Genomic DNA, 13,899 nt, shown 5'->3' on the forward strand with positions numbered 1-13,899 from the left:
CACCATGCTAACCAGGTCTTCATCTATTTGAGATTGTTCTCCTGAGGAAAGACAACAAAAACAAAGCACAAATATAAATATCACACACGTAACTTATTACAGTTGTATAATATTGTTATATCATTTAGTAACATTACAGCATGCTATATTATCATGGCATTTGATGGCTCACCTGGTCTTGCTCCACAGTCGGTGTTCCTCTTATTCTCATGCAAAGCTCTGTAGTGCCTAAGCATGGATGAGGTGTTGTTGTTATATCCCAGCTCCCTGGCACATAGCAAACACTTCACCTTGTACAAAAGTCAAGACAGCTTAACATAAATTGTATTGCACCATCAGTATTATGAAAATACATCTTCTGTAGAAATTTACATACCTTGTTGGGAGATATAAGATCAAAATGTTCCCACACAGGGGAGGACATCCTCCTCTTCTTAGCTGGCTCCATTCTCTCGTTATGCAACAACCTCTGGTGATTAATATAAAAAAACAAGATTACCTTTCATGTGTTTCTGTTTAAGCTCAAATTGATTTGATGGTTGGAGGTTTTCTCAGTGTTCATCAGTCACTCTTGACCTGGTGTTATCATATGGTTTATCTGTTTTATATTTGGAAATGTGGGATTCAGTGTTCTCTCATCACAAACCTGTTTCTCTTGTGCATGAGTTTAAAGCTCGCGCTCCACCCCGCCGCTGCTCTCTTCTCCTCCACTTTTATAAAGAAGATCCACCCGAACAGTCAGGCGTCAGTGTAGGAGAGCAGAGTGAAAGTGGAAGAAAGACAAATTGCAGGTTTCTTTTGAAATGTTAAAAGAATGTTTCTCAGATCATTGTGTTAAATTGTCATAATCGCCGTGTTCTTTAAGACTATCAGCTCTACTCTAAACAACCCTGAAAGCCTCTGCTGACACATGTCATCAGTTCCTTTCTTTCTTTGTAAACAAGGTCGAGTCTGTCAGGTCAGCAATAGTATTTCCTACAGATGACCCATCAGTGTTTATTCCATGACTGTAAACATGTTTCCATTTGTCACTTCAGTCTTTACTCTGAAATACAGGAAATGACATCATGGCTCAAAATCTCTGTCGTTCAAACAATTCTTTATTTAACATCATTTTAACTTCATTTAAGAACTTTAATAAAATACATTCAATAAAAACTTGAGAACAGGAAACTGATTTTAACTCCAACCACTGAAAAAAAAGGTAACGACTGAACACAAACAGAAGAAGAACAATTTATAAAGATTAACATTGAACTACAGGAACAGTTTGATTCATTAGAACTTTAAGGAGAGCCGACCTGAACTCTGTGGAGCCTGATCTCCAGGGTTTTAAGTTGGACTCTGAAACCAGAGGATGTTTCTCTCTCTTCAGATTCACTCTGATCCTGTGATGGGAACGACTTCAGCCCTGCGTGATCGCGCTGATGTTTGCACAGAGCAGATGATGAAGTGAATGTTTTGGCACATTGGTAACAGTGAAACAGTTTATTAGTAACGTGGGATCGTTTGTGTGCAGAGTATGAACTGAGATTACTGAAGCTCTTGTCACACTGCTCACAGCTGTAGTTTCCTTCCATGTGTGTACGTTCATGGTTGCTACGACTACCTGAATGTGAGAAGCTTTTGTCACAGTGTCTGCACTTGTATGGTTTCGCTCCTGTGTGGACTCGTTTGTGTGTTTTAAGGTGACCTGCAGTGGTGAAGGATGACCCACACTGATCACAGAGGTGCTTTTTGACCCCACTGTGAAAGAGTTCATGTTGTTTTAACTGAGTTGATGTGGGGAAGCTTCTCCCACATTCTTTGCAGTATTTCAGTTTGTCTCCAGTGTGTTTACGTTGATGTATTTTTAGGCCGGCTTGCTGACTGAAAGTTTTTCCACAGATGTCACAACGAAAGTCTTTCCCACCACCACAGCGATGACAGGGTTGAGAAGTGGATCCATCTGTGTCGCTCTGCTTCTAAACAAAGACACAAAGACAGTGTAAGTCAGTCCTTCAACACTTTTATCCTGAAAGTCGCCTGAAATAAAGAGCATCTCTGCAGACGTCCAATTACATTTTACTGTTTCGATTAACACACTCAGTTTACTGGGCTACAATAACTACAATACTACCACCATAATACTACAGCAATACTTATTTAATATTACAGTAACATCTGACTTACACTTAAGTACTACCATACTACTGTTTTTAGGGTACCCATGGTAAACTACTGTAACACTGCAATAATACTGATTTAATACTGCATTAATAACACTGTAATTGTGCAGTTATAACACTGAGCTGACCGGGATACAAGAAAAACACTATTACCCCCAATGACACTGCAATTATAACATTAAATGGGTATTTTAACACTAATGTTTAAAAGTACTAAAGCTATAAGGAAGCAATGATACTACAGCTACAATACTACAATACCATTACGTAGAGCAGGGCGATATGACCAAAAATATTTATCACAATATAGATTTGAAAATTGAGATAACGATATAACTGACGATATAATTGGCACTAGAGAAAATACTTTACAACTCCACAATTTTATTAGTGCAAAAAACCCCATCAATGTATTTTCACTTAAACAAGCAGCTGTTTTTTACATTAAAGTTATATAAAAATGTAACAGTGCAAATTCCTCGCTGACAGTTTAACCAAAAGGCATTTCCAGTGGAAATTGGCCGACATATCCTCAGCATAACCATGTATAATATCCACAAAACTTTAAAAGAGCTTATACACACACAATACGGTAATATTATGTTGAAGCACCGTACGTATCACTCCGCGAGGCTCCTGCCTATGACAGCCGTAATGCTCCGACAATCAGTGTTGCTAACTTAGCGACTTTGTTGCTATATTTAGCGAGTTTTCAGACCCCCTTAGCGACTTTTTTTCCTAAAACGCGACTAGCAACAAATCTGGCAACTTTTTCTGGCGTTATTAGAGACTTATTTATGACAACTTTTTAACGTGAAAGCGCGTATCGCTCTTACTCTCAATGAGCAGCGGGTGCTGCGGTGGGCACCTCGCCCGTGCAAAAGCGTTCACAGGCGGAGGATAGTCCTCCCCCAGCTGGTATCAGGGCAGGGCTCCCGCACTGACTGTCAGTCAGTTCTTCTTTTACTGTTATGTTGTTTTGTGGACCACAAAGTTTAAAACTACTTATGAACACACAAAAACACAAAGTAACTCCACCAGAGTGCCTGTTTCGGGTCACTTTTGCCGTCCAAGCCAAGGACGGATAAAGGGTTGGAATTGTGACATTAAAAAAACAATAATTGCTAGAAGAAATTTAATTTGTAGTTCTAAATAAATTCTAAATGCATTTAAGACGTTTTTTACTGACTTTATGTCTCTTCCACAATGTTATTTCTCTCTCCAACAGCGTAGGTTAGAATTACATTAGCATGACCAATTATGCAAATTAGGCGATGACATCATTTAGCGACTTCTAGCGACAACCAATAGCGATTTTCCTTACTGAGGAGTTGGCAACACTGCTGACAATCCATCAAGTGGTGCGGGTTCGTAGCTTAGCAAAGTCGTACTAAAACATTTGACAGATTTTCGAGCGCCGTGTACCACATAAAATTGTTTCGAAGTCAGTAAACACAACCAGAATCCAAACATAAGGCACACGGGATTATAAGGGGCACTGTCGATTTTCAGAAAAATCAAAGGTTTGATTTTAAGTGTGCTGTATTTACCAAAAAAAACGGTAATAACGACGGTCTGCTGGCATGCTCTACCAAAAATAGTGCTTTGTTGTGTATCTGACGGACGAAAGCTAAACCAGTTCCACACCACTGTCGTTGCAGCATTTTTACAAACCAATTCTGGTTCATCCGTTTCATTCAACGATTCGCTTTCGCCCTTGTCATTCTCCGTCGCTGCCGTGCCTTTTTCGCCATGTGCGTATGAAAACAAAGGCACTGTTGCATGCGCGTTTTACCCATATTCTATCGCGATATTTCATTTTCTTGTCGTTGCCCAACATTATACCGGTATTACAGTGAACGGTATGATATGGCCCAGCCCTACCATTACGTAACGATACAACTTTGTTAACCATAAGAGAAGATTACTGAATGGTTTGGTTTTGTACTTAATTTGTTTTATTTTATTCCATTTACACCTGACAGAGGAATGAGGCCATTTATGCAGAAATAATAACACCATGATATACCACGAAGGTGCCTGAAGATTAAATAACAGCAACATTGCAATTTTCAGCATTTTTAGTTTTTCATGATCGTGTAAACGAAACTTATAACTGAAATGAAAACCTGAATAATGGCTCAGAGCTACTCTTCGGTGCAGTAGAAGTGCTAACATGCTAACATGATTTAATGAGCACACTTGTTCCAAACAGTCAGACTGAACTTACAAGATAAAAATAAAAATACAAACCTCACAGTAACTGCACTTGTAGAGTCTCTTTCTGGTGTGGATCTGTTGGTGTTGTCTCAGGTACTGTGGAGTTTTAAAAGTCTTCTCACACAGGTCACATTGATAAGGTCTCTCCTCAGTGTGGGTAAACATGTGGTGTTGTAAGTGTGCGTCTGTTGTAAAGTATTTGCCACACTGATCACACCAGTACACATCTTCTCCGGAGTGAATGCGTAGGTGTATATTTCGGTACCCTAGCCGGCTGAAGGTTTTTCCACAGATGTCACAGCTGTATGTCTTAACTCCAGAGTGGGTAACTAGATGACTCTGTAAACTGCTACTGTGAGCAAAAGCTTTACCACACTGATCACAGCTGTAAGCTTTAACTCCACTGTGGACGACTTGGTGTGTTTTCAGGGCTTTCTTCCAGGCAAACGACTTTCCACACAAGTCACAGCTGAACGGTCTCTCTCCAGTGTGGATGAGCTGATGTTGTTTTAGTTTAAACTTCCAGGTAAAATCCTTCCCACACTCGTCACAGGTGTTTTTTTTCTCTCTCTTTCTTCTGTGAGGTTTGTCGGCCTCCTGAGAGCGCTGACTTCTCGGTCCACGTTGGTCCTGCAGTGACAGAGATACAAACAGAGGCAGTGAGTGAAATGCAGTCATTGAACAAACTGAAGCTTCAAACTCCCTCCATTAACACTAGTTTTAAACCTGAAGGTGGAGTGTGGCACCAAACACCTTAAAGGTCTCTTATCCCCACCTACTGGTAGTAGTAACACATTACATCCAACCTGCTGTTAAAGATAATTAATCATTGTTCAAACACTCTAAAATCATGCCCATCTCTCCTGCTTGTACACAAATATTAATGCTAACACACTCAGAATAGTAATAAATGTTTACCAGGTCTGTACTTTTTTATATTTCCTGTTTGTTTCCTATTATATATTTCTATAATTGTCTAATTTATTCGATAATAATAAATCAAATGTAACAGTTACTAGCTTGGTTCAGTGAAGGATGATGTCAGAGTCTGACTGTAACCTGACGTTTTTTTTACTTTTACTCGCTACATTAAAAAAAAAAAAAATCTGTATTTTCTACTCCTTACATTTTCAACACAGGCTTGTTACTTTTGGTTTAAGTCATTTGAGGGGAGTTATTTCATCACTGCGGGCTTCAAAGATCAAATTGATTTGAGCCTAAACAGTAACACATGAAATCCAATCCTGCATCATACACCAGGCTGTGTGGTAAAGTCCTATAAATGGAGCATGTAACGATCACTGTAACACAAACCGTAAATCTTATCTGAGTTTAAAGGTTTAAATCACCGTCAATTTCATCCTTCTATGATTCAGAGTTTGGTGACATCCTTATCATACAGAGTTCCGTTGGCTGAGTTGGGAAAAAGTTCTCAATAGTTTTTGAGCTCAGCAAGGAAATCTGTCAGTTCATGGTGTGAGATTATTATATTATCTTATGCCACGTTATACCCCTAATTAAAGATAGTGAAATTATTACGTAGTTTTAGTTTGCATTATTCTCCTGACTTCGAAGAAGGTGACAACTATTACAGTTATTAAACTGATTTGTATTACATTAGACTGCTGATTTATTGTGAATGAGTGATATTGTTTTAGATTAGATTAGATAGAACTTTATTAATCCCTCGGGTGGGTTCCTCTGGGAAATTCGATTTCCAAAAAAGCACAGCACCGACAGAAGTTACAGAGTTACAGAATATTATATATACACACACACACACACACACACACACACACACACACACACACACACACACACACACACACATATATATAAATACAGAGACAATATAAATAAAATATACGAAGGGGATAAATAGAATAAATAGGAACAAAAAATAAAAATACAAGTGAATTGCACATTTCAAGTATTGAGGTCTATTGCACTGTTGACTATTTACAAAAGTATTGCACAAAAGGTATTGCACAGTGAAGTGAAGAGGCACTACAGCTTAGTTGTTCCCCCCTCCTTTGTCCTCCTGTTTCCCCTCCCTCTCCCCTCCAGAGAGGAGTTAAACAGTCTGATGGCATGTGGGACAAAGGAGTTTTTAAGTCTGTTAGTTCTTGTCTTTGGGAGAAGCAACCTGTCACTGAACAGACTCTTCTGGTTGTTAATGTCCGTGTGCAGAGGATGCTCAGCATTGTTCATAATGTCCATCAGTTTCTTTAATGTCCTTTTCTCTGCCACTGTCACCAGAGTGTCCATTTATGATGCATTATACTGCTGAGGTATAAGAAATACTGTTTTCAGAGAGTCATGGCCTTATTTGTCTGATTAGAAGAGAACAGAGCATACTGGAGAGGTTTTCTGCCCCATCTCATCAGGAGGAGATAAAACAGGGAGCCAAGGCCGTCACTTAGGCGCCGTAAGAGAGAAAGAATGTGAATGTTTAGGTTTTATGACTAGGTGGAGGGGGGCTGAAGCTATAAGAATGTGAGAAACGCTCAGACACTTCGAGATCAGGCGGACACCCTCCCGCGCTCATCTCCCCTCCGGATGGTTTATGCTCAAAAGTGTTGAATTGTATGGAATAAAAGATTGTTGATTGAGCATTTATACACCGAGTATTGTCCTTCCTTCAGCCCAAAGATCAAAAGAATTGGGAGATTTAACAATGGACATGACATGTATGATGCAGTGAAGGCATTTCAAGTGAAGCTGTCACAAATGCACCAGTGCAACCTGTCTCACTTTCCCTGTTGCCAAGTAATGTTGAACCAAGTCGGCGCACTTTGCTGATAAACTGAGCGCACTGAGTTCGCGGCGCTTTGGTGACTGTGAAGCACAAAAAGAGAATTTCAAGCTTCTTTTTTACGTGGAAACTGCACCTGTGCAGATTCAGATGGAGCTGCAGTGTAATGGTACACTCAAGGCAAAGTACGACACTGAATGGCCTGCACAGTTTATTAGTTCCATTCCTGCAGCAATGCCCCAGCTCCGTCTACATGCAGCTCCAACCTTGTGTATGTTTTCATTTATTTTTCTGGGGTTTTTGCAGCATGTTCATATTTCTAACTTGCATAATTTTGACAGGATATATTTTTATGAAGATCAAAACATTTAAAGTTAAAGTTGATTTTTTAAGTTTATTTATTCTGGAATAATATTCTTGTCTGTTTTTATTCATATTTCTGTTTAAAAAACATGGTTTTAGTGTGTTCAATAAATGTTTATCTTGTTTGGCCCGCGACCTAAAGTGTGTCTTGAGTTTTGCTCCCTGTGCAGTTGAGTTTGACACCCCTGGTGTAGAGGATGGAAATCAGCCAGGACAACTCATGAAACATCTGCAGACATCTGGTTGAATTCAGTTGTGTACATCCACAGAGAGCAGCAGGTCAGCTGATCACAGCCTGTACATTAAGAACATCGACTGGAGCTCTCAACAGAAATGATTGTGAGCTGTGACTCTTTTCCCCACACTGAGCCACTACAGCTGATTTTAGGGTTGAATCCTGCTGAATCCCACTTTAACCTCTTCCCTGCCCATTTTCCTCTTTAGAGGCAAAGTCACCCTCTACAATGTAGGCATTGTATTATTACATGAATATTACATTACATTAATATAGCACAAGGTTCAGTTAGTTTTGCATAAAATATATATCAGTACTTCATCTTTTACCCCTTTAAGACCTACCATAGAACCAAGTTTGTCAGAGCTTATGTTTATATTTTTACTAGAGATGGCACGATACCACTTTTTTATGTCCGATACCATAAATTTGGATATCTGCCGATACCGATATGAATCCGTATTTTTTAATCAACAGAACTGTTTTTTTTAAAATATCTTGCTGTTTTTGTATAAGTTCATACTCAAGTTAAAAAACAAAACACTAAAGCTATTCTGTTATACCTGTATGCAAAAAATACACAGCACCCAAATATTTCATAGTTCACTAATAGTGATCAATCTAATACACTTAATCCTACTCCATCCTCCCTATTCTGGTATTTTAAAGAGTAAGTAACCTAAATAATAGGGCTCTAAAACTCTAAAAAAAAAAATAGATAGGGAATCACCCACCCTCCACCTCATGATGCTTAATCAACATAATCAACTTTAATTTGATGCAGTGTGAAAAAAGATTCACAGAAATCAATTATTTTTAAGAATAACTAAATAGATTCAACATCTTTCTTCAACAGAACTGCAGACTGCACAGATGGTGCCTTCCCAAAGGAAAAGTACTATAGCTTACTAGGGTATATTAGACTTAATAATTACTATATACAGTCATGGACTTCTATGCATTTTACATCAGATTAAAACTTTGGGTGTAAGATTCAGATAATTATTTAATAAAAGCTAGACATTTTAAATGAGAATAAGAAAGAAAAGTATGTCTTGGTGCCCACCTTTTCCCTGTTAAGGACGCCTCTGTCAGTGCGCCCCAGGGCAGCTGTGGCTACAATGTAGCTTGCTATCGTCAGTGTGTGAATGGGTGAATGACTGAATGTAGTGTAAAGCGCTTTGGGGTCCTTAAGGACTAGAAAAGCGCTATACAAATGCAGGCCATTTACCATTTACCATTTTTAATGCCCTATCGGCCCCCCTGGCTAAACTTTGCTAGATCCGCCCCCGCACAGTTACCAGCCGTCAGCTAGAAAAGGATCCTGGTGTAGAAAGTAATATTAAATAAATTCTAACAACAGCTTATCAAGGTTAAACGTGCTGCTGTTGTTCAGCTGCTGGTTTCCTCTTTCTGGCGCAAAGTGGGCAATAAACAAACAAGAGAGACGGACTCGCGACAGAAAAGCCGATCAGCTGATCATTAATCAGTTTCATGACTGAAGTAGCAGCAGGAGAGGGAGGGGGAGAGAAGAGGCAGTCGCTCCATATATGTTCCATCGTGGGAATGCTTTACAAACATTCAGAGATGAACTTACACACTTGCAAAACGGAGCATTCCTGCTCCAATAGGCCTTAAAGGGTTAATGGAGTATTTCTTAACACTAGTATCTGTCACCTTCTTTGTCGAACTCATTGTTTTCTCTGCAGTGGCTGAGCTGAGTCCACGTAGCTTAAATGTTCCCCTGCTGCTCCGTCAGACTCTTCTCCTCCTGCTGATCAGCTGGGACACAAAACAGAACTTTGTTAAGCTCCACACTGCACTGAAGAGTCAAAGTGTCTCATATGTTCATCTGAGAGCACAAACAACAAATTTTAGCTCTCCTGGGTGGGCAACTTGTTTAAAACATACAAAGGTTTGAGCACCGATACTAAATTCAGCAGTATGGCACACCAGTACCAGGAGAGCAATTCCTCTTTAAAAAAGGCCCTGACAAAGAATGAAAACAGAACAATCAATGGATTACAATGGAGAGTACAGTGTTTCCCAACCACTGTGCCGCGGCATATATACGTGTGCCGTGAGAAATGATCAGGTGTGCCGTAGTGCCACTGCACTACTTTCAAGCATTCTGCAACCTGTTCTCTAATGTGTGCCTTCCTCCTCTTTGTATATACTCCTCTTATATGTTATTTATTCTTACTGTCTTACTATTTATATTGTTTTCCATGCACAGTTGGTGTGGAGCACCCACAATTTAGTTGAATATGTACAAAGACAATAAAAGACTATTCTATTCTATTTTAAAAACTCTGCAGTACTTTTAAAACACAGATCCCCTCTTAGGGTTCGAGGCTGTATTTGTTTTAAAAATGAATCTCTGGTATCTCTGGCCTATCATTATTATTTTGCTAACAGTTAATCAGGCTCATTTACTGAATACTGATCAGAATTTATCAAATTATCTTTGAAATGATTCTAACAACAGGCCTCTCAGAGTGAGGCCAGTTTTTACAATCACATGCCCTGTGGGCTGACACAACTTTGCTGATAAGACAAAGGCAGGTGTGTTTTAGCCAGGAATACATTTATTTTTACCTTTCTTTTAAATTGATTTCATTATAGCACTTTTACCGCCAACATATTTGGATTTTTTGGCACTGGAAGTGACCTTATATTGATGATGGCTGGCGTTAGCTAGCTAGCTAGCTAGCTTGGATAGCACACTGCATTCAAAAACTATGCAGGTGCCACACAGTGACAGAGATGCTAACTAGCGCTTAGTAACAGACTAATAAAATAATAGAAACTCTGATTACACTTAGCTAATTTAAAAGCTTTCTTCTAATAATAACACTGTTTTCTTCTCTGTGTTTCATTAGCATTTGTTAATATTTTCTTGTAAATTAGTTTGTAGCAGCTTGACTTGATGTAGAGGCTTTTTCTTTCAACTGGTTCACAAATAACTGACAACAGAGACCGAGGAGAGCAACAGAAAACTTCACTCAGGAGCTAAATTCAAGATTGACTGAACTCAGGTCAAAGTTACCTTAGTGCTTCATTTTAGATGAGGAAGAAAAATAAACTAAAACACAAACGCAATAAAGCGGGAACTCCGCGGCTTCTTCTTCTTTTGGGGTTTTTCTTTGGCGGTTAGAGCTTTAAGGTGCATTACCGCCACCTGCTGGACTAGATGGTTCTTAAACGAAACTAGAGATTTAAAAGTCATTTAACAAACAATAAAAACAAAGTCAAAATGTGTCAGTGTGTTATATTCATGAACATAAACATCAGATGGCTTCAGCTTACCCTTACTCCCATTTATTTAAGAGGTTTTGCTCTCTGCAGGGCGCCACAGTAAGTAAGTATGTGTAGTTTTGCCTGATTTAATAAAGGTTACACTGACTCACTTCTCTATCAGCAGATCCAAGTGTAGCCATAATTTCCCAGGAGGGTACTTGGGTTTGGAGTCTCAGCACAGTTTTCAGATTTAATTAATGGGCTTGAGTACAGCCTGATAATTACAGGCATTCAAACTGCCTGTAATTCTATGGCATTCTGTCTCTATGAAGACATTAGATCTTACATATTTCTTGGTTAAAACCACATTCAACTACTTAACAATAAGCCTGCAGCTGCAATGTGGAGGCAACTAAGAGTTTTGATAAATTTTCCAAAAATCTCATCCAATTAATTCTCCTTTACAGATTGTATAACTTTCACTTTTTACAATAAGAATTCTCCATCAAATGTTTAGAAGAAAATGATTTTTCTTTCATTTGTTTTGATACTAACTGAAACCACAAAGTTCCAGTTTCACACCCCAAACTAACCAACTGTAATGATTATTTTCATCAGCACAATAGTTTTCAGTTTTCAATTTCACATTGGTCTATATTCCCCACATCCTGTCATGTCCTTATCCTTGTTGGGAATCAGAGAAATGAATATAATCAATTCATTAATTGAATTCCACGCTTGTGTTCATCCACAGCAGCTGGACAATAAAGTTTATTGTGACCCTGATACTGCAGCAGAAAAGACTTTTCTGCTCCAACTTTCTGCGAGCAAACGCTCAACTTCTCCCAGCGTGTTGAGCTAATGATTAGTTGGTGTTTTTCTCCAAACACTCTTCTCTCAATGTGTTCACAATAAACTGTGAACAAATACCGAGGAGAGCAGCAGAAGACCTCATTCAGGAGCTAAACTCAAGTTTAACTGAACTCACATTAAAGTTTGCTCGGTGCTTACCTTTAGATGAGCCCACAAACCACGAGACACTCTACTGTGGCAACACCACCAGTTTATAAAGAAAAAGAGACGACAGAGAAAAGTTGTTTTGAATGACTAGCCTGTGTGTGATCGTGCATGGCCTGGGTCCTGTGGGACATGGTCATGGAGGCAGGTGTTCTTGGGCGCCTGGGACAGGCTCGTACAAAGGGATGGTCGGCCACTAGTGGAGTCAGCTGCCCCTGGCCTGTGGTTCTCCGTGATTCTCAGCCTTCGTCTGGGGGATCCCCATCTGGGCTCCTGGGGGCCATTATTGCAGCTTCCCGCCCTCATCATCAAATACAATTGTGACAAAGACACACACTCATACTCTCTCTCTCTAACAGACAGGCCACAAGATGCTTGATGATTTATGTATCTGTGGATTTATCTCACATGTGCAGCGGTTGTCGATACATTGAGTTTTTCTATTTGTAAAACATATTCGGAAAAAATAAATCAAGAAACACAGTGAGACGTAGACTGTGACAACACGAGCTTGACACGGTGTCTCATATTTTGACTGTGAGTATAGAGGATTGTAGCTCAAGTTAACATGGAAAGATAAGAGGTCTAAAGTCTCTAAAACTTTTGGACGTTCAGTCTCTGACAGAAGGTTTGGAGACAAAGTGTCATGGTCCTGGGTCGTTGACCCAGCGTTTTGTGTTTTGTGATTATTTCCCTCTGTTCTAGTTATTCTGTGTCCTCCCCCCTTGTGTCTGGTTCGGGTTCTAGATTTCCTGTTTTGTTCTGAAAGTCTGTGTCTGTTGTCATTGTGTTCAGCTTGTGTCCTCCAGTCATCATGTGTATTCAGATCAGCTGTTCTTCCCTCCTGTGTGCGATTACCTGATTACCTTGTGTGTGTGTATATATAGTGGGTGTCGGTCTGTGTTCGTTGTCGGCTCGTCTGCGTTCTATGGTGTTCCTGTCTCTGCGTCTCTCTGCCCCGCACCCCTTTTGTATGGTCCCAGGTTTGTCACTTAGTTTCTCCCAGTTTAGGTTTCCGTTTGTAATTACTCATGCTTCATTGCCTGTTTTTGCCACTACCACCCTGTAAATAAACGTCACTCGTATCATCAGTTTGCTGCATTTTGGGTCCTCCTTTTCCTCCACACCACACGGCTCACTCCGCCAGCCGTGACAAAAAGTCAGTTTTGAATTTGTGAAACAAATATTTTATTTACAGTTTCTCATACACAAGGCAGATAATATTCTTCATGTACATTATTTTTTACAAATACTGGAAGTACAACAAACTGAAACAAAACACATTTTCATGAATTCATCTCTTAATGTTTTATACAAAACTTCTGAATGTGTTCTCTCTGATTTCCCAGTATGTGTTTTGGATCGACTAAAATGTATTTACAATAGCCAGAGTCGACTGAATCCAAATATTTCTTAAATCCAAATTCACCCCCCATTTACTGGAAGAGATCAGGGTAATTTGAATTCTCCAACCTTATAAACCTTTTCTCGAATTTCAAATCTAGTTTGTAAATTTGCCGGTAAAAGTTTAGTAAAAGCTTTATACAAAATTATGGATGTATTGTAATTAACCAGATCCTGGAATTTAAGTAACTTTGCCTGAAGAAAGAATTTGTGAGTATGATCTAGATAACCAGCCTTGTGAATAATACGCAGTGCTCGTTTCTGTACTGTGACTAATGGATTAGTTGTATTTTTATATGTATTTCCCCACAATTCCACACAATATGTAAGATATGGAAGAACCAGGGTACAGTACAGAGTACGAAGTGCTTACCCTTACTCCCATTTATTTAAGAGGTTTTGCTCTCTGCAGGGCGCCACAGTAAGTAAGTATGTGTAGTGCTTTATCAAGGAATTGTTTCACTTTGTTCAAAACTGCGAGGCTTCTGGAAATTTTG

General features: G+C 39.3%; 1 protein-coding gene and 1 long non-coding RNA gene across 2 annotated transcripts in view; one reads left to right on the top strand and one right to left on the bottom strand.

Annotated features, from left to right (window-relative positions):
• LOC113028755 (leukocyte elastase inhibitor-like) overlaps positions 1–13,899 on the top strand; it is a 373,460-nt gene that overhangs the window by 191,465 nt on the left and 168,096 nt on the right. The gene's annotated exons all lie outside the window — the stretch shown is intronic.
• On the bottom strand, positions 2,711–10,925 carry LOC145430911 (uncharacterized). The gene is made up of 3 exons (XR_013911245.1): positions 10,791–10,925; positions 9,419–9,523; positions 2,711–5,018 (listed from the first exon to the last, which is right to left on the bottom strand). It is a non-coding gene; the product is annotated as an uncharacterized LOC145430911 (long non-coding RNA).

This window comes from Astatotilapia calliptera, chromosome 9 (genome assembly GCF_964374335.1).
Source record: "Astatotilapia calliptera chromosome 9, fAstCal68.1, whole genome shotgun sequence".
In the NCBI taxonomy this organism is placed as follows: Eukaryota; Metazoa; Chordata; class Actinopteri; order Cichliformes; family Cichlidae; genus Astatotilapia; species Astatotilapia calliptera.